At 35.0% G+C, this 22,308-nt stretch overlaps 1 protein-coding gene across 3 annotated transcripts in view; it reads left to right on the top strand.

Annotated features, from left to right (window-relative positions):
• The first annotated feature begins 2,126 nt into the window (after positions 1 to 2,126).
• Positions 2,127 to 22,308, top strand: part of svild (supervillin d) — a 75,186-nt gene continuing 55,004 nt past the window's right edge. For 2 of the 3 annotated variants that reach the window (XM_058061514.1, XM_058061513.1), the window contains exon 1: positions 2,127 to 2,442. The gene's annotated coding sequence lies outside the window, so the exon portion shown is untranslated. The remainder of the gene's footprint in view (positions 2,443 to 22,308) is intronic. The other variant, XM_058061511.1, reaches the window with a different exon arrangement.

Raw genomic sequence — 22,308 nt, 5'->3', positions numbered from 1 at the left:
ATAATAATAAAAACTCAAATAAAAAATAAAAAATCAAATATCTTAATTTTTATGTTTCTACACAAAATAAGATGAAAAATAATAAACAAATCAAGAATAAAAAAATAAATCAATCAGTAATTAATAATAATAATAATAATAATAATAATAATAATAATAATAATATAATAATAATAATAATAAAAACTAAAAAAAATCAGTAATAAATAATAATAATAATAATAATAATAATAATAATAATAATAATAATAATAATAATAATAATAATAATAATAATAATAAAAACTTAAGAAACCACATATAGTTGGTGGGTAGACAAATTATTTTTTTCACATTAAAATGAACAAAGCATTATTAGAGCCCTGTAGACATGACAAAACACGACTATAGTCACATTTATACTCTTTTTATTTACAACATATTGCGCAACTGCAGGGGTCTTGAGACACATGCTAACTCGCAAACTAGAGAGCTAGCGACCTAAACGGTAGCCTTCAAGTTATTTCCTTTCAACTTAAATAGCCAAAAACTTACCACTTCCACACTGATAGCGAGGATAACTATTAACAGTTATTTAACCTTTAACATGAACATTAATCAAATGTAATAATTTTCTTCTGCGCGGGGGCCGCACTAACATTAAACTTTCATATCAAGGCGGGGGCCTCAAAGTAGTGTCCTGCGGGCCACATTTGTCCCACGGGCCGGGTGTTTGAGACCCCTGATATAGAGGAATGCTGGGAACCACAGTGTGTAATATTATCCCTGAATTCATTCAATATTCATTGAATATGTTACATAATGTGGGATTTTTCTCAGTGAAATTTGGAAATAAAAATTAATATAAAAGTACTTCGCCAAATAAATAATTATCTTAATTCGGAATTGGTCTGTGTACAGGTAAAATAATTATAATATATAATTAATGCTCGTTTGAGTACCACTGATCTACACAATGCATTATGCATGTACTGTAACGCCACATAATAAACAGCAGGGGGTGCTGTGGCCTCAGATTTCAAGGGGCGACCTTACGTGTAGTGTGTATACAATCCACGATACTTGTTTTGAATATTATTGTTTGTTTACACTATAGGCACGTGTCAGGCATGTATTTTTTTTATTTCATATTTATTATATTGCTCTGTATATGCCGCAAACTAATCCAGTACATTGAAGTTTAAAGATATCAATGATACACTAGTGTTATGTACTGTGCTGTTAGCAAACACAAGCATACTTTAGTTCTCATTTTACGATTCGAAAAACACATTGGTAACACAAAACTTGTTGTTGTTGGTTCAAACTGTCAAAGGCATTTGTTGTTCATTTATTATTATTATTTCAGGAATTATAATAAACTATTAAAAAAATAATGTTAATATTGAAAGGTACACTTGTAATATTGGATTACAGCGTTGGCAGAGTTCCTAGATGTACCTAAACGCAACACGGAGCCCCCCTACAGTCAGCCTGATCTGAAGACCAAAGACAAACCACATGTGTATTTTGGGTTATGTTAGTGTACTTGATAAAGTATCTCATAAGTATAATATAGAAAAAACACTTATAAACAAGTATAATATATTAATTGTAATTATTAAAATATTAATAATTTAATAACTATAATATATGATATAATAATTATTAAAATGACTAATATTTTAAATAATATATAATTATTCATTAAATAATATATATATATAAATATATAAAATAATATAATAATAATTATAATATTAATTCTATTGTACTTTTGTAAGTTTGTGTTCCAAAAACAATTTAAAAAAAAATACTAACAGAAAGACTACGATATCTCAATGATACACTAGTGTTCTGTACTGTGTTAGCAAACACAAGATACTTTACGTTCTCACTTTACGATTCGAAAAACACAATGGTAACACAAAACTTGTTGTTGTTGGTTCAAACTGTCAAAGGCATTTGCTGTTCATTTATTATTATTATTTCAGGAATTATAAGAAAGTATTAAAAACAATAACGTTAATATTGAAAGGTACATTTGCAAAATTAGATTACAGCGTTTGTAGAGTTCCGAGATGTACCTAAATGCAACACAGACCCCCCTTCAGTCAGCCTCAGCCAATCAGAAGCGAGAAGACGATTTAAGTTACACATGACTTCCAACAGTCCACCGTCGGTCGTCTATGTTGTCTTTTACGTCACCGGTCGCACCCTCCCTTCGGTGGTTGACACATCTTTAGAAGATCCACAAGAAGGCAAAGACACTTTATTTTGTTTTAAACTTTTGTTTCATGTCTCTCAGTTGGCGTGACTCTACTAGCAAACAGAACCCCCCCAGCTCCGGTTAGCATTGCGGCTAATTGTTTTGCTATTAATAGTTACTTTATTTCGCTTAGTTGGATCACTTAATGCTTTTTTTCTGCAGATGTTTGACACACGCATCGAACTTCACTACAGGTACGTTACTTTTGTTATTTTTGTTACATTTTGTTGTTTACGCTATCACGCAGTTTGGTTTTATACTTTTTTAAATCAGGATGTGGTGATACATTTGTGTCGAAACGCTGTTTATGCACTACTTTATTGCATTAGTTTCCTTCCTTAATCGGTATTCTTTACGGAGATAGCACCATAAATACAGTAAATATATATTTATGTGCATTGTATTGGTCATATATTTTTTAGTTTCACATGATAATCACATGATTATAATTATATTCAATTCAAAAGGAGTAGATAGAAGCCGAGCCTATTATAATCACTGCAATTACTGAGTGGTTATTCACTTGAACTTTATGTCATTTTAGATATTTTTACTGTATCTTTTGCAAGAGCAAAAAAAATGTCAACACTTTAGTTTGCACAAAGCTGCAACCAAAACCTGTTTATCTAAGCCTGGACTTGTTTGTTTTTTGGATAATTATACAGCAAGGGGTCTCAAACTCAATTTACTTGGGGGGCCACTGGAGCTAGGGTCTGGGTGAGACTGGGGTGCATCAGGTTTTCCACAAAAAAATAACAAAAAACGCATTTATTAAAAACAGAAAAATTAATAAATTGTGCTTTGGTTCCGATTTTCTACAATAAAAGCTCTGATAAAACTTTCCACTGTTCTCAAATATCTTAATTTTTATTTTTCTACACAAAATAAGATGGAAAAATAAATAAATAAATCAAGAATAAAGAAAATAAATCAATCAGTAATAAATAAATATAATAATAACAATAATAATAATAAAACAGCAAATAATAAAAACAACATATAGTTTGTGTGTAGACAAATAATTTTTTCAGATTAAAATGAACAAAGCATTATTAGAGCCCTGTAGACATGACAAAACACGACTATAGTCACATTTATACTTTTTCTATTTACAACATATTGCGCAACTGCAGGGTCTTGAGACACATGCTAACTCGCAAACTAGAGAGCTAGCGACCTAAACGGTAGCCTTCAAGTTATTTCCTTTAAACTTAAATAGCCCAAAAACTTACCACTTCCACACGGATAGGGAGGATAACTATTAACAGTTATTTAACCTTTAACATGAACATGAATCAAACGTAATAATTTTTTCTGGGTACATGATACCATACAGCATCCATATCAAACTTGCGCGGGCAACACTAACATTAAACTTTCATATCAAGGCCACATTTGGCTCGCGGGCCGCGTGTTTGAGACCCCTGTTATACAGTAAAACTGAAGCCATTTGAATCCTTTTTTGAAGGGGGCTTATGGTGTCCTATGGTGTCCTAATGTAATCATCTTACCTGTTTGTTTACTTGCATAGTTGTGGGATTAGTTGTCCTGGTCAGATTTCTACTGACAGTATACAAGTATGTCTGAAAAGTAATGCCCCCCCCTCGACCCCCACCCCACCCACGGTTCTTAGAATATAACATTTAACATCAATTGTATGGGTGTTGTGGTCATAACATCTGCCATACCGCAACACATGGTGATATCCACATAGTAAAGGTAATTACAGTTACAGTGGATGTCACACCCTGGAGTTTATTGGGGTATGGTATTTATTTAAACACATGTGAGGAAACATGGTAATGGTAATGGTTTTATTTCATTTGAACATGCATCAGATTGCAATTGAATGCATCCCATAATCAGTTCACAGTTCCACATGTCCGAAAGAAGTAGGAAGAAGCAAAGCTTATTAAATCCTACCCCTCCATCTGGTACTTTTACAATCAGTAACTGTTACATTTGTTCACTTCCTGCTTTCCTAATATAGTTTAAGTTAAAAAATATATATATATATATTTTTTTATTTTTGTCACGTACCAAAGTACGAGGTGATATGAGCATCCAATGACATAATGGGTACCATAGTAAGTGTCAATATAGTGATATATATATAGCACATCATGACTGGTTCAAGACTCTTCATCCTTGTATTTAGCAAACATCAACTGCTTGTATTGTGATGGGGTTGTCATACAACTTCATGTCAATATCATGAAAAATCAGAATTGGCCACACAGCCGGGAGACCTGAGTTCGATTCCCCACTGCAGGTCTTCTCCGGGTACTGCGGTTTACTCCCACATTCCAAAAACATGCTAGGTTAATTGGCGACTCCAAATTGTCAATTTTGTCCATTTGTTTAATTTAATTTAATTTAATTTAATTTAATTTAATTTAATTTAATTTAATTTAATTTAATTTAATTTGTCACCCTCAAATGAAATTAAAGTTAATAAGTCACCCTCAAATTTAATTTAATTTAATAAGTCACCCTCAAATGAAATTAAAGTTAATAAGTCACTCTCTAATTTAATTTAATTTAATAAGTCACTCTCTAATTTAATTTAATTTAATAAGTCACCCTCAAATGAAATTAAAGTTAAGAAGTCACCCTCAAATGTAATTTAATTTAATTCAATGTAATTTAATTTAATAAGTCACCCTCAAATGAAATTAAAGTTAATAAGTCACCCTCAAATTTAATTTAATTTAATAAGTCACCCTCAAATGAAATTAAAGTTAGTAAGTCACCCTCTAATTTAATTTAATTTAATTTAATAAGTCACCCTCAAATAAAATTAACGTTAATAAGTCACCCTCTAATTTAATTTAATTTAATTTTAATTTAATTTAATTTAATAAGTCACCCTCAAATGAAATTAAAGTTAATAAGTCACCCTCAAATTTAATTTAATTTAATTTAATAAGTCACCCTCAAATTAAAGTAAAATTAATAAGTCACCCTCAAATTAAATAAAATTTAATTTAATAAGTCACCCTCAAATGAAATTAAAGTTAATAAGTCACCCTCAAATTTAATTTAATTTAATTCACTGTAATTTAATTTAATAAGTCACCCTCAAATGAAATTAAAGTTAATAAGTCACCCTCAAATTTAATTTAATTTAATTCACTGTAATTTAATTTAATAAGTCACCCTCAAATGAAATTAAAGTTAATAAGTCACCCTCAAATTTAATTTAATTTAATAAGTCACCCTTTAATTTAATTTAATTTAATTTAATTTAATTTTTTTGTCTCATAGCTAATTGGTTATTTTTATCCTTGTGCATTATTTTAGCTGTTTGAACATGAACTATATCAGCAAGTTGAAGTATCTTGCCCACAGCAAGATTTTAATGGAAGACAACAAACAGGACTCCCAAGAGTTTTATGTTGACACATGTCTTAATAAGACGCATTCAAAGCAGTACATGTTGGTCCTGTTGTGTGATTGTTAGCAGATAGTTGATAGCTCAGAACCACTCAAGTCGTGTGCAGAGCAACATGCATGGAAATAATACAAACTAGGAGTGGCTCTGTCCTTTATACTACATTTTCTTTGGTAAACAAAGAAACATTGTTGAACATTAGTGAGTTGTCGTTGCATAAATGTTATCATTCAAGTGGATCTCGTGTGTCAGGCTGGGGCGAGTGTTGTGTTTTCCCTGCAGGCGTCAACACAGCAGTAACATGTTATGGATGAGGGTTTCTTCTGTAAGGACTTGCCTTTGTTTTGTGTTTCAGCTGACTTTTGGCCCAAATTGCGTGACCAGTTTGGGAACTAGCACTACTGTTTGATTCTCTGCTTGGCATCTCTGTGTGGAGTTTGCATGTTCTCCCCGTGCATGCGTGGGTTTTCTCCGGGTACTCCGGTTTCCTCCCACATTCCAAAAACATGCTAGGTTAATTAGCGACTCCAAATTGTCCAAAGGTATGAATGTGAGTGTGAATGGTTGTTTGTCTATACGTATGTGCCCTGTGATTGGCTGGCTGGCCACCAGTCCAGGGTGTACCCCGCCTCTCACCCCAAAGTCAGCTGGGATAGGCTCCAGCATTTCTTTTTGATGTTATTCATTAATTCATTCATTTTCTTCTGCTTATCCTCACCTCGCAGGGGTGCTGGAGCCTATCCCAGCTGTCATGGGGCGAGAGGCGGGTTACAATCACAGGGCACATATAGACAAACAACTATTCACATTCACTGAAATTATTATTCGCCTAAAATATTTAATCACAAATTAATCACATTTTGTACATAGTTAACTCATAATTAATCACAGATAGAAATACTTTTTTGCTACAATCAGTAAGGATGTATGAATGTGAGTGTGAATGGTTGTTTGTCTATATGTGCCCTGTGATTGGCTGGCCACCAGTCCAGGGTGTACCCCGCTTCTCGCCTGAAGACAGCTGGGATTGGCTCCAGCACCCCCGCGACCCTCATGAGGATAAGCGGTAGAAAATGAATGAATTAATTAATTAATAAAAAAGCAATAAAATTATAATTAAAATTATAATTTAATTATAATTATTTTAAATTATTTTATTTTTAGTATTTTTGTATTTTTTATTGTTATTAAAATTATAATTAAATACAAAATAACTAATAACTAATATTTTTTATTTTTTTTTAATTTTTATTATTTTTTATTATAATTAAATACAAAATAACTAATAACTGTGATTGGCTGGCCACTAGTCCAGGGTGTCCAAAGACAGCTGGGATAGGCTCCAGCTTCCTGCGACCCTAATGAAGATAATACAAATGGCCTTGGACTGTTGCCGTTTCTTGCACCTTAACCCGACTCTTATGCAACAAGTCAGCATAACCAAAAAATTGGCTGTTGACTGCGTGACATAGTAGTCTAAATATTTAGACAGTAAAGCGGGGATGTGACAATGTCAGCAAGAGGGAATCTCCCGGGCAGTGACCTCCACTAAGAAATATTTATAAACTTAGATTGGATCGCTTCCATTTGCAATACAGACCAGACACTATTAGCCAATAGTACCTTGATATCATTTTTTTTTGCATTAACAGAATCGCAGAATCGCTCAATAAAAACAGAATCTACTGAACGAAATATTGTGAATGAACTGCTGTAAAAAAATGTGAGATTTGTGAGAAACTTTTTTGTTGAGAAATGCAGTATTTCCCGATCGCCCAGTGATTCATGGTGGTATGTCCTCACAAATACTAACTGGCCCCTTTGTGAACTGCAACTATGATTGTATAATAAAGGTGTCATAAAGAAAATACATTACGTTTATAGCGCAAGCATGGTCATTACAATTTGTTAAGGATTTTACAGCAATGCATACCATTAGAAAAGTTAGCCAAAGCTGCATCCGTTTTTGAAATACTGGGCAAAATTGGCCAATGATGTATTACATTAATACATGTAACGATTTTTTACATTTAATTACTAGACTACTATGTACTGTCACAAAAGTACACACAAAATAAGTGTAAGAGGAACAATACTTTTGTGTCGTAAAAAAAATCTGTCATTGACTTCATGGTGCCGATGCTCTCGCAAATACTTTATGACAGCCACCACCTTGCACAATAGAAATAATCAGAACCACTGGAAATAATCCACTAAGTCAGGGAAATTGCAGTAATGCACTGTTACACCCGCAAACGTAATAACTGCCCACAAACGTAATACAAATCTGCAGCTTTGAATGTAATAATCCCGCAAATGTAATAAATTTCCCACAAACGTAATAAAATTTGCACACTACAAACGTAATACTGAATACTGAAATTATTACATATGTGGAAGAGTGGAAAAACAAGTGCAAATGTAATATGAGACAAAATAATGATCTTTGTGGTTGTTGTTGTTGTTTGTTCTTTCTTCTTTTAATGAGGGAGAAGGTGTAGATGTCATTTTGACGATTTTAACAAGATAATTATTTTTTTCTTTTTTTGTGGGAAAAATATTATTCAAAGAGTATAATTTGAATACATTAAAGGAATGTTTAATTATTGAATTATAATTTATTTTAATTTATTTTCTTTTTTTGTGGAAAAAATATTATTCAAAGAGTATAATTTGAATACATTAAAGGAATGTTTAATTATTGAATTATAATTTATTTTAATTTATTTTCTTTTTTTGTGGAAAAAAATATTATTCAAAGAGTATCATTTGAATACATTAAAGGAATCTTCAATTATTAAATTATAATTTTTTTCTTTTTTGTGGAAAAAATATTATTCAAAGAGTATCATTTGAATACATTAAAGGAATCTTTAATTATTAAATTATAATTTATTTTTCTTTTTGTGGAAAAAAATATTATTCAAAGAGTATCATTTGAATACATTAAAGGAATCTTCAATTATTAAATTATATATTTTTTTGTGGAAAAAAATATTATTCAAAGAGTATCATTTGAATACATTAAAGGAATCTTCAATTATTAAATTATAATTTATTTTATTTTTTTTCTTTTTTGTGGAAAATATTATTCAAAGAGTATCATTTGAATACATTAAAAGAATCTTTAATTATTAAATTATAATTTATTTTAAATTAAAAAAGATAATAATAATCATAATTGTTTTAATACAATTATTATTACTGTTATTATATTTTATTATTTATTTTGATTATTTCTTCCCAAATACACACAAAATCACACATACAATAATATACTGTAACTAAAACGCACACAAACAAAATGTAATATTTAAATAAATTCAGTATTACGTTTGCAGTGGGCAAATTTTACAAAATTACATTTGCGGGATTATTACATTCAAAACTGCAGATTTGTATTACGTTTGTGGGCAGTTATTACATTTGCGGGTGTAACAATGCAACATTGTTGAAGTGATGGCACAAAGCCGACGAATGACCTAGCATGGCCACCCTGAAACTATTAGGTCGTCACAGCTAAAGTAAATTGAACGGTTCTAACCATTAAGAGAGGCCCTGCTGACCTCACATCATTAGCACACATCATCGTTTCCATTCATCATCTTCACTTTCAAGCCTTAAATTAAAAAAAAAAAAAGTTTGAAATCCTTCAAAAAAACTTCAAAGCAAGACATTTTTATAGGCAAAAGTCGTCCACACATGTCCGTACTAATTTTATTACTTTGCTGTAAATCATGCACAAATAAAATGTGTTGACCATTAAGTGGTTAATGCCAGCACGCCTGGTAAAGCTCCCATCTGTACAAGCCTGAACCCATCCCCCCCCTCCCCCCCTAACCACTTCATGTCTCAATCCCCTGCTCGGTAGCATTCCTTCCAGCCAGATGGTATCTTTCTCTGGATGGTGGTGGACACCAGACATCTGAGAGCAAAGCCCGCAAAGTGACATTCCACCAACATTAGCCAGTTATGAATAAATCATTTTTGGTAAGCTGTTCAGGGGTATTGAAATCAGGCTGATGACATAGGAAGGAGTGGTATATTATTATATTTATTATTTTTTATTTAATTTTTTATTTTATATATTTCATTCATTCATTCATTCATTCATTTTCTACCGCTTTTTCCTCACGAGGGTCGCGGGGGTGCTGGAGCCTATCCGAGCTGTCTTCGGGCGAGAGGCGGGGTACACCCTGGACTGGTGGCCAGCCAGCCAATCACAGGGCACATATAGACAAACAACCATATTTTTATATATTTATTATATTATATTATATTTTTACACTGATGCCATGTAAATAAACAATAATATATTACACCTTGGGATGCATGACGGATGAGTGGTTAGCGCGCAGACCTCACAGCTAGGAGACCAGGGTTCAATTCAATTGTCTATATGTGGCCTGTGATTGGCTGGCCACCAGTCCAGGGTGTACCCCGCCTCTCGCCCGAAGACAGCTGGGATAGGCTCCAGCACCCCCGCGACCCTCGTGAGGATAAGCGGTAGAAAATGAATGAATGAATGAATTTGATAATTTGCTGGAAGATTTTTTTCAATTAAAAAAGCAATAAAATTATAATATTTAATTATTTTTATTTTTATTTTAAAATAAAATTAAAATATTTTAATTTTAATTTATTTTATTTTTTTATTTTATTTTATTTTTATTTTATTTTATTTTTTTATTTTTATTTTTATTTTTATTTTTATTTTTATTTTTATTTTTATTTTTATTTTTATTTTTATTTTTATTTTTATTTTTATTTTTATTTTTATTTTTATTTTTATTTTTTATTTATTTTATTTATTTTATTTATTTTATTTATTTTATTTATTTTATTTATTTTATTTATTTTATTTATTTTATTTTTACTTTATTTTTGTTTTATATATAATTAAAATAAAATAAATATACTGAATTTATTTTACGTAAATGCATATCAATTTGGCTGCACGGTGTCCAAGTGGTTAGCACGCAGACTCCAAATTGTCCATAGGTATGAATGTGAGTGTGAATGGTTGTTTGTCTATATGTGCCCTGTGATTGGCTGGCTACCAGTCCAGGGTGTGCCCCGCCTCTCGCCTGAAGACAGCTGGGATAGGCTCCAGCATCACAGTGGAAATTAGGTCAATTCCAAAGGACCATGACTGACAGAGACTCTAGTAAATAGTCGGAAAATGATTCAACAGTATCTTGTATTTGGTAGTAACAATTAAATATCCATACTAACTGACCACCCCCAATAGCTACATGAAATGGTTTGGTCCACGACTACCTTCACTGTGTTTTGTAGCTGCAGTGTTTTGCCTGAGTGAAACAATGCTATGATTGCCTAGTGAAATAATGTGAGTGAGAAAATATGCCAATATGTGTATTGATCGGTGGCTGATTGATTGGCGCAACCTCATTGGACACTATTTTCTGTGTATTTATCCATCCATTTTCTATACCGCTTATCCTCATCAGGTTAAGTACTACAATACAAATGACTTGTTTCAATGCTTAGCTTGCAATGCTATACATATTATAACGCCTAATTTCATTTCATTGGTACTGTCCTGGGGCGGCACGGCGGTCGAGTGCAGGGCTCGACAATAACGTTGTACCGATGGCCCGGGGCAAGTTAAAACAAAATTCGGGCAAGTAAATCCAATCAGTGATATTCCCGTCGGGCAAGTACACTTTAGCATGCCGTACTGCCAAGAGTTTTTTTTAAAGCGGTTCTTGTTGGGTGTTGGTAAAACACGGACTGCGTAATTCCGGTGGTAATTTGCAAACCAATCCTTGCAAATCTTGAAATGGACCAATCAGAATCGTTTATTTAGACCGCGGTCCGTAATCCACAATCCGCGTTTTACCCACACCCGTTCTTGTTCGCGATCAACCAATCAGCGATGGTTTTACTAGGAAAACATCTATCATGGCGTCCCTGCCAACATCGTCTAATTCTTCAACAACTTCTGAAGGAAACAGCAAAAAGTGATGAACCAGTGCCTCCTAAACAAGTATTTTATTAGCGGCAGCAAATCAAATGATGGCACAGGTGAGTGAATCACATTGCTGTGACAATTTGAAGTGGTCACAATGAAACACCACCCATTAGATCCAATACCAAGTGCTGATTTTGCACAAGCTACAAAATCTAGCGGTTTCATTTCTCTGTGTATGTTTCTCACCTTTGCTTCACAAATTATTGTTTGACCATTGAGCATTTTTTTCTGGATTAAAAACACTTTACTAGTACACAAATGTGTCAAATGTTTCATTGTGGTGCACAACTTATAAATATCACTGCTTACTACGACTACCATGTGTAAGGTAGCATGGCTTGCCATGTTAACATACATCTCCACAAATTTTCAGACATTCCTCCAAATACAATGCATCAGTACTATTATCTGATGAATTATCAGCATATATTGATATATGATATCATTATGGCAGTCTTTTCATTTTACATGGGGCAAGTTCGGGCAAGTAGTTCTCACCTTAAGGATTCCCCATGGGCAAGTCATTTTTGTTTTTAACGTAGAGCCCTGGAGTGGTTAGTGCGCAGACCTCACAGCTAGGAGACCAGGGTTCAATTCCACCCTAGGTTAATGCTAGGTTAATTAGCGACTCCAAATTGTCCATAGGTATGAATGTGAGTGTGAATGGTTGTTTGTCTATATGTGCCTTGTGATTGGCTGGCGACCAGTCCAGGGTGTACCCCGCCTCTCGCCCCAAGACAGTTGGGATAGGCTCCAGCACCCCCGTGACCCTTGTGAGGAAAAAGCGGTCGAAAATGAATGAATGAATGAATGGTACTGTCCTGTGGTTCCATTTTAAAATGGTTAAAGTCGACTATTTAAGTGGGTGAAAGAACTCGTAAAGTAAATAAAGTAAGTGAGGAGGACATTGGCAAAGTCCGTCACTGCGTCCATCATTGGACAGTTGGATTTATTTAAAGATTTACTGGAGCAAAGCGCTGTTTTTTTCCCCATTAGTAGCAGCCAGTGGGAGGGTGATGGTTTTAACTATGGCTGCTGCATCTGTCCAGTAAGAAGCATGTGTGTATTTGAAATGGCCACTGGAGCATATTGCATGTGTGTGTGTGTGTGTGTGTGTGTGTGCACATACAGTATGATCCCCCAGTGAGATGAGCCCCACCCATCCCACTCACACACTCCATGTTCCATGCTTTCTGCCTTGTTTTAAAAGCCACAGTGCGTATTTCCGTGTTTTTGTCATGACTCTTCACTTTGTGTGTTTCTGTGTGTATATATGTGTGTGTGTGCACTTTTCCCATACAACACATTTAATGGCTTCTTTGAATGCTGCAAACAGAAGGCCGGAAGCTGAGGACAATGACTTAGTCTGTTATAAAAATAGAGGAAAAAAACACACACTTGCTTCTCTGTGCAGAATACAACTTGCAGTTATATTGTATATTCTCATATAGACAAGCGCCATACCGCAATAATTGCCGGGTGTGTTGTCGACTTCGATAAATAAACACCACACTCACCACAACTATACACACATGTACCTTGGTTAGCGTCATTAATTCGTTCCAGAAGGTCCGAGATCCAAAGACCTATACATCTAGAATTGTTTTACTATAAAAATATGTTTTGTGTTAACATTTTTGACAGTTAACCACTTATTTACATCATAGTTGGGCGATGTAATTTCCTGTTTTGGTTGCCATTTTTTTCCAGCTAGCTAATAATAGCATTCTAAAAAGAAACAACATTTTCGGATGTACAAATACCAATATGAGTTTAAAATATTTTAATGTTGCAATGCATTCACTATGGCGCTGCAATGACGTCAGCCTCCCTGAGGATCCAGGCTCTTCTGGCTCCTTCTGGTGGACAGAGACACAGGAGTTTAAAATATTTTAACATTGCAACGCATTCACTGTGGAGCTGCAATGACATCAGCCTCCCTGAGGATCCATGCTCCTCTGGCTCCCTCTGGTGGACAGAGACAACTTTGCAGCATCATCCAGCTATTTTGTATGCTGGTTGTCCTCCAATTAAATGCTCATCATGATGAGCATAACTTGATTCTCCAATTCTCTTGAACTCCACACTCTTTATTGCTCTCTGGTTCTACCATATCTTACTTATTGTGTGGAAATATGGGATAATAACTATAAAAGCAATCTTCACTCGCTAAATGTACTGCAAGAAAGGTCAGTAAGGATAATTCATAATGCCGCCTACAGAGAACATACTAACTCCTTATTTCTAAAATCACAAATACTTCAACTTGCTGATATAGTTCATCTTCAAACAGCTAAAATAATGCATAAGGCTAAAAATAACCAATTAGCTAAAAATGTCATCCAATACTTCTCTACAAGAGAGGAGAAATATGATCTCAGGGAAGAAGTACATTTGAAACACTTATATGCTAGGACTACGTTAAAAAGCCATAGCATTTCAGTATGTGGAATCAAACTATGGAATGGATTGAGTAAGACCCTCAAACAATGCACAACGATGAGCCAATTCAAGAAACAATACAAGCAGTTGATGTTTGCTAAATACAAGGATGAAGAGTCTTGAACCAGTCATGATGTGCTATATATATATCACTATATTGACACTTACTATGGTACCCATTATGTCATTGGATGCTCATATCACCTCCTACTTCGGTACGTGACAAAAACTTTATTAAATTTTAATTTAAAAAAAATTATATTAGGAAAGCAGGAAGTGAACAAATGTAACAGTTACTGATTGTAAAAGTACCAGATGGAGGGGTAGGATTTAATAAGCTTTGCTTCTTCCTACTCCTTTTGGACATGTGGAACTGTGAACTGATTATGGGATGCATTCAATTGTAATCTGATGCATGTTCAAATGAAATAAAACCATTACCATTACCGTTGTATAAAAGTACATTTGAACAAATAAAGGCCCTGCCCCGAATAAACGCTAACGTTAACCCCTATGTAAACATATACAGTACATTAACAGCTGTCCCCCATGAAATAACCATGAAGTACAGCATTCAGCACACTGTCTTTTGCACGGGTGACAATGACATCTCCACACAAAAAAAGCAGGTCAGCAGTGTTTTTACAGTGTCACTTACTAAGGCAAAGCATAGCCCAGGCATGAGTAACCGTGGGGGTTGTTATGTCAACTGGCTTATGGCTGACCGGCTCCGGTCTGCAGGAGTTCTGGTAAAAAGGATTTGATGAGTTTATGTCTGTATGTGACGACGGAGGGGGGCAGGGGGGTGGATTAGGACCCCTCCTCCTCTTCTCAGGCAGAAGCTCTTGTCCCCACCACCCTACGCCCCCCCACCCCATGGCACCCTGGAGACATATGCCCCACAAAGCCATCACATCCACCCCCACAAAGGCCCATTCTTTTTTATTCAGTACACACACTCTTTTTATTCTTGTGTATCCTTGAGTACTTTCTTCCTTCCTTTTTCCTTCCTTCTGTAACCTTGTTTTCCTCCTTTTCTCCAAGCAAGGAAAGAACCGAGTCATGTGATTATGGGGGGATTTCTAACAATTGTTTGATTTGTGGAGTCACATTGTTGCTGACCTTATATTTGTAATTAAAACCTAGCAGGTCGGATACTTAAACCACTTTAAGTGCTTAGTGATTGCTTTTTAATGCGAAACACACTGGCCCCTTCTCAGTATGTGGTTGATTGTTGTATGAGGGTGGCTTCAAAACTGTGACACGACCCCCCCCCCCCCCCCATCCTGTTCCTCGCCCTGTTGTTTGGCCGCAGGCCAGTGCTTCATTTACACTATATGTTGAAGATGACCGTGCTGGCTGTTTGGTCACATGACCTAGATGCATGTCATACATTCATTCATTCATTTTGTACCGCTTATCCTCACGAGGGTCGCGGGGGTGCTGGAGCCTATCCCAGCGGGGTACACCCTGGACTGGTCGCCAGCCAATCACAGGCATGTCATACAGCATAATGTAAATCACATTTATTTATCTGTGCTTTTTACACAGAACCCAGTGCTCCCTCACTATATTATGTTTTTAAAAAAATAATAATAATTACTTAATAAATTGTAGATGTTTTGTGGTTGGCTATTATTAGTTAAAAAATATTTAACTAGTTAACTAATCCGTTGAAAAATTAATTTCATTAATTATATTTTTTATTAAAAAAATTATTAATTAGTTAGTGAGAACAGCGGTCTAGTGGTTAGCACGTAGACCTCACAGCTAGGAGACCAGGGTTCAATTCCACCCTCGGGTATCTCTGTGTGGAGTTTGCATGTTCTCCCCGTGCATGCGTGGGTTTTCTCCGGGTACTCCGGTTTCCTCCCACATTCCAAAAACATGCTAGGTTAATTGGCGACTCCAAATTGTCCATAGGTATGAATGTGAGTGTGAATGGTTGTTTGTCTATATGTGCCCTGTGATTGGCTGGCTGGCCACCAGTCCAGGGTGTACCCCGCCTCTCGCCCCAAGACAGCTGGGATAGGCTTCAGCATTTCTTGTAGTATTCTTGTTGATGTTATTCATTAATTCATTCATTTTCTACTATCCTCACAAGGGTCGCGGGGGTGCTGGAGTCTATCCCAGCTGTCTTGGGGCGCGAGGCGGCGTGCACCCTGGACTGGTGGCCAGCCAATCACAGGGCACATATAGACAAACAACCATTCACACTCACTGAAATTATCATTCACCTAAAATATTTAATCACAAATTAATCACATTTTGTCCATAGTTAACTCATAATTAATCACAGATAGAAAAACTTTTTTCTACAATCAGTAAGGATGTATGAATGTGAGTGTGAATGGTTGTTTGTCTATATGTGCCCTGTGATTGGCTGGCCAGCAGTCCAGGGTGTACCCCGCCTTTTGCCCCAAGACAGCTGGGATAGGCTCCAGCACTCCCTGCGACCCTTGTGAGGAAAAAGCGGTAGAAAATGAATGAATGAATGAATATTTTTTATAATTAAAAAATTAATTAATTAGTTAAAAAATATATTAGTTTAAAAAAATATATTGAAAAAGGTTCTCCTCCATTCAATGTGGAAGTGGTAATTTTTTGGCTTCTTTTTCCTCATCTCTGCTCTGTTTGAAACACTCCCGAATAGGTTAGCTTGCTATTCTATCACGTAAGTAATACTATAGCTTACGTAATGTGATACAAACAAAGAATAACATGCTCACATGCTAGTGTCAAAGCCGGAAAATTGCCAGGTCGACCCCATTTTGTGTCAGTGCCATGTATATAAAACAGCATGTTTTTGCATGTTTATTGGCTTTTCTTCACATATTAATAGAATAAGCTACCCACCATCAGTCTTATTTCCCCTTGATTTCTGTGTACTGGCTTTGTTTTTCTCAGCAGAGGGAACTTTCCATTCTCTACTTTGTTCCCTCAGGAAGAATGTGTCAGGACCTGGCTTAACTGCATCCTCTTCTTTTTTTTTTGTCAATGTCTCTGCAGAGTTTTCTGCAACATCCCGTGGATGCTCGGAGGTTTTCATTAGAAATATGGACTCAAAAGACATATTGCTGCAGTCCAACACATGCTTGTGTTGTATTCTTATTGTCCTGCATCAAACGTTAGTTTGAGCTCATTAGTAGAAAAAAACACCTGGTATACATATTTTTTCATTGCCAGGATTGCTTTTTTTCCCCCCTCAAACAAAACCACAGTTTATGAGTGGGGCGTGTTCCGCATTCCTTCTGTCCTCTTGTGTGGACATGTGGACTTTGTAGAAAAAAACATTATGTACACTAATTTGCTTCAGGTAATTTTTAAGAGCCGAGGCTTATTTTTAAGATCCGAGGCTACGTTCACATGTACGGTTTAGTATTCTGGTCTTTAAATAAATTTGCTAAAAAAAAAAAAAATATATATATATATATATATATATATATATATATTTGGTGCAGTTAAATATATTTGTATTAATTAAAAATTAAAGTTAAAAAAGAAAATATTGAAAACGGTTCTCCTGTAATTCCATGTGGAAGTGGTAATTTTTTGGCTTCTTCGTCCTTCATCTCTGCTCTGTTTGAAACTCATTTTTAAGATCCGAGGCTACTTTCACATGTACGGTTTAGTATTCTGGTCTGGACCAAATTTGTTAAAAAAAAAAAAAAATAAATTATATATATATATATATATATATATATATATATATATATATATATATATATTTGGTGCAGTTAATTCTATTTTTATTAATTAAAAATTAATTAATTAGTTAAAAAATATATTAGTTAAAAAAGAAAATATTGAAAAAGGTTCTCCTCTCATTCCATGTGGAAGTGGTAATTTTTTGGCTTCTTTTTCCTTCATCTCTGCTCTGTTTGAAACTCATTTTTAAGATCCGAGGCTACATTCACATGTACGGTTTAGTATTCTGGTCTGGACCAAATTTGTTTTAAAAAAAAATTATATATATATTTATACACATATATATTTGGTGCAGTTAATTATATTTTTATTAATTAAAAATTAATTAATTAGTTAAAAAATATATTAGTTAAAAAAGAAAATATTGAAAAAGGTTCTCCTCTCATTCCATGTGGAAGTGGTAATTTTTTGCCTTCTTTTTCCTTCATCTCTGCTCTGTTTGAAACTCATTTTTAAGATCCGAGGCTACGTTCACATGTACGGTTTAGTATTCTGGTCTGGACCAAATTTGTTTAAAAAAAATTATATATATATTTATACACACATATATTTGGTGCAGTTAATTATATTTTTATTAATTGAAAATTAATTAATTAGTTAAAAAATATATTAGTTAAAAAAGAAAATATTGAAAAAGGTTCTCCTCTCATTCCATGTGGAAGCGGTATTTTTTTGGCTTCTTTGTCCTTCATCTCTGCTCTGTTTGAAACACTCCCATTTGACCAGTTCGCTTAGTTTTCACTAACTGCTGTGTGTGGGAGTGATATAATATTTACACCCTGCAAAACGTGCCTCAAAAATGTCTCACCGGGGTGGCGCTTTGAAAAGCTTTAAGTTGTTGGTACGGCAGCCCGCACACGGTCTCAACCTGTACTGCTACCTGTACTTGTGGGCAAAATGTAGGGATGAGTACCACCTAAGTATAGATTTGGGAGCATGCAGACACTATGTATCACTTTTAGTGCAGGAGGAACTTTGGTTGTGTGTCAGTCTCTTCCTGCACTTCCCCAGTTCAGCTGACAAATGTCATTTAAACATTTACACTGCATGTATGTGATCAGTATTGGTATCTGTATCGGCTGATTTCACTCCTGGATTATCAGGATCAGGATCAGTATCGGCAGCATAAAACTATGATCGGAACATCCCTAGTTTTCAGCCAAGCAAACATGACTAGTGTGAAAACACCCTTGACACCCCCCTAAGCAGCAAGCAGACATGTTCTTGGCCTCGTGCTCTCAATAATGGAGCTCCTTGTTGACATAACATGAGAAGAGGTTAGCTTAGTACCTTCCAGACTTGTAGTGTCTTGTTGTTGCTGCAGCTTAGTCATTTCTTGTCTCGTCAGAACCTCCTCAAGTAGCAAAGCAAAAAGGCGTGTATGGTACTAGAAGACAATTTCTACTGATACAAAGTGGTTTGGAGGTCAAGGGTCATATGACTTGGAAGCTATTGATAGTAGTTCATTTCAAAACAATTATATAAAATCCTAGGAACGTTGAGTAGCAAAGCAAAAAGGCGTGTTTGGTACTAGCAGACAATTGCTACTGATACAAAGTGGTTTGGAGGTCAAAGGTCACTTGACCTTGAAGCTATTGATAATAGTTAATTTAAAAAAAATTATATAAAATCTTAGGAAAGTTGAGTAGCAAAGCAAAAAGGCCTGTATGGTACTAGCAGACAATTGCTACTGATACAAAGTGGTTTGGAGGTCAAAGGTCACATGACCTGGAAGCTATTGATAATAGTTAATTTAAAAAAAAATTATATAAAATCTTAGGAAAGTTGAGTAGCAAAGCAAAAAGACGTGTATGGTACTAGCAGACAATTGCTACTGATACAAAGTGGTTTGGAGGTCAAAGGTCACATGACCTGGAAGCTATTGATAATAGTTAATTTAAAAAAATTATATAAAATCTTAGGAAAGTTGAGTAGCAAAGCAAAAAGGCCTGTATGGTACTAGCAGACAATTGCTACTGATACAAAGTGGTTTGGAGGTCAAAGGTCACATGACCTGGAAGCTATTGATAATAGTTAATTTAAAAAAAAATTATATAAAATCTTAGGAAAATTGAGTAGCAAAGCAAAAAGGCGTGTATGGTACTAGCAGACAGTTGCTACTGATACAAAGTGGTTTGGCGGTCAAAGGTCACATGACCTGGAAGCTATTGATAATAGTTAATTTTAAAAAAAATTATATAAAATCTTAGGAAAGTTGAGTAGCAAAGCAAAAAGGCGTGTATGGTACTAGCAGACAATTGCTACTGATACAAAGTGGTTTGGAGGTCAAAGGTCACATGACCTGGAAGCTATTGATAATAGTTTATTTTAAAAAATTATATAAAATCCTAGTAAGGTTGAGTAGCAGAGCAATAAGTCGTGTACGGTACTAACAGACAAGTCCAACTGATACAAAGTGGTTTGGAGGCCAAAGATTTCTTATCAATCCTCTCTTGTAAGAGACCTTTGGATGTTTTCCAGCTTCACGAGTACGACATTTCCTGATGAAATCAAGTTGCATGAAATAGAGTCTATGGCACAGTCAGGAAGCAACACACTTGACTTGTGTTTAAACAGATCTTCCTCCCCCGATCCACTAACAAGTCCCAGTGGGCGATTCAAGGTTAAAGAGTGACTGGAAAATGGTGGATTGCATTTGTTTGTATGCCCGAGAGCAGGAGTCTCAAACTGTTTAGTTACGGTTTAGTATTCTGGTCTGGACCAAATTTGTTTAAAAAAAAAAAAAATATATATATATATATATATATATATATATATATATATATACACATATTTGGTGCAGTTAATTATATTTTTATTAATAAAAAAATAATTAATTAGTTACAAAAATATATTAGTTAAAAAAGAAAATACTGAAAAAGGTTCTCCTCTCATTCCATGTGGAAGTGGTAATTTTTTGGCTTCTTTGTCCTTCATCTCTGCTCTGTTTGAAACTCCTTTTTAAGATCCAATCAATGCTAAACTGAGAATCCCTGAATTCATCACCGCTATGCAAACTACACAGATTATTTTTCATTTCACTAACTAAGAATGAAAATGCGGCCCGCGGGCCGTGAGTTTGAGACCCCTGCCCCTAGAGGAGCAGAATTAAAACTAGTTGTCTGAATTTGCTGGTAGAACTGGTAGGACCGCATACCTACTTTACCAAGGTGCATGGTATTCTGCCTGTGGGGCGAAAAATGAAAAACAGTCAAGGAAATATCTCTCAAAAACACGTTCCCCTTTTGTGTGTTCATCAACATGGCCTCGTTTTTATGTTACTCAACTTTTAATGTCCTTTGTTGCTTAATATAACAAGAGCATAATCCAAACAAAAGCAGTACCGGTTCTCCATGTGCAAGCCTTATTTGTGTGCTGATTTGCACTCCTTTTTTAGGAAGCGAATTAAGTGACTTATGTAAGCTTGTGACGACTCCTGAAGTCAACATCCAGCCTTGAGTTACTTTTTTTGCCTTCTTAAGGCAAAATGAAAACGGTCAAGAGCTACTTAAGGAAAGGAGTGACATTTTTTTTTTAAAAAGTAAGGTGCAGTCACTAAGCACAAGAAAAGTGTCTGTTTTATTTGAGATGTTTTGCAATGGCCGGTTACGTCAACTACCAAAAAAATAGCCATATTTGGTGCATGAAACATGGACTAAATAGTGTATGTGTGAGAGAAACTATTGGATCATTGTTTTTTTCCAATGGACCCCACTGAATACTCTCTAAGGATATATTTATGGAGATAAGGTTTTTCGACTTGGTCAATTGTCAAAGGGCTTTTGAGTCATATTGGCTTTAAATTCACATCCTTTTTGTGTTTTATTAGTCGTTACTGTTATGTGTGTATTTTTGTAAATTACTTTTTCAGTCCAGAACTGCTGCAGGGTGGTTGGATATGGGGTTTTCATTCTTGTAGACAAGGAATAATATGTTTTGTTGGGATGAGGTTGGAATCTGGGTGGTTACGGGGGGTGGGGACTAGATAAGTCTTGACTTCTTCCCATTCCCTTTCGAACATGTGTTCGAACATGTGTACATTTATTTATATATACAGTAAACCTCGGATATATCGGATTCAATTGCAAATCCCACTGGTTTTGTCCGATATAAGCGAAATCCGTTATATGCGTATACTGGAAAATGTCCGTTTTACGCATATATCGGATTTATATCCGGTATATGCGTAAATCAGATTTTATCCGTTATAAAAAGGCACTTCCTTGACTATGTTTCCAATGTACCTGGACTGGGCAATGAAAAGAGACGTAAGGTAATGAGAATTTAACTTTATTGGACTCTGAGCATAACAAATTGTTAATTAAGCTAGGCCCTGTTACGCCCGTCAGGCCTACGTTATTTCCAATAGTGAGGTTAAGATCTCATTCAATAAATCCCAGGGTGTTTTCTGGCAGCATTTGCCAGAATAACCCAGTTTCGTCGGCATTAAAAATGTCCTCTGCTTTAAAACGTCTCAGAATGTCAGCTAGCTTCGGAGCGCCACAATGCGGCCATCCGATA

This window comes from Doryrhamphus excisus, chromosome 22 (genome assembly GCF_030265055.1).
Source record: "Doryrhamphus excisus isolate RoL2022-K1 chromosome 22, RoL_Dexc_1.0, whole genome shotgun sequence".
In the NCBI taxonomy this organism is placed as follows: domain Eukaryota; kingdom Metazoa; phylum Chordata; class Actinopteri; order Syngnathiformes; family Syngnathidae; genus Doryrhamphus; species Doryrhamphus excisus.
This window is presented reverse-complemented; position numbering and strand designations above follow the sequence as displayed.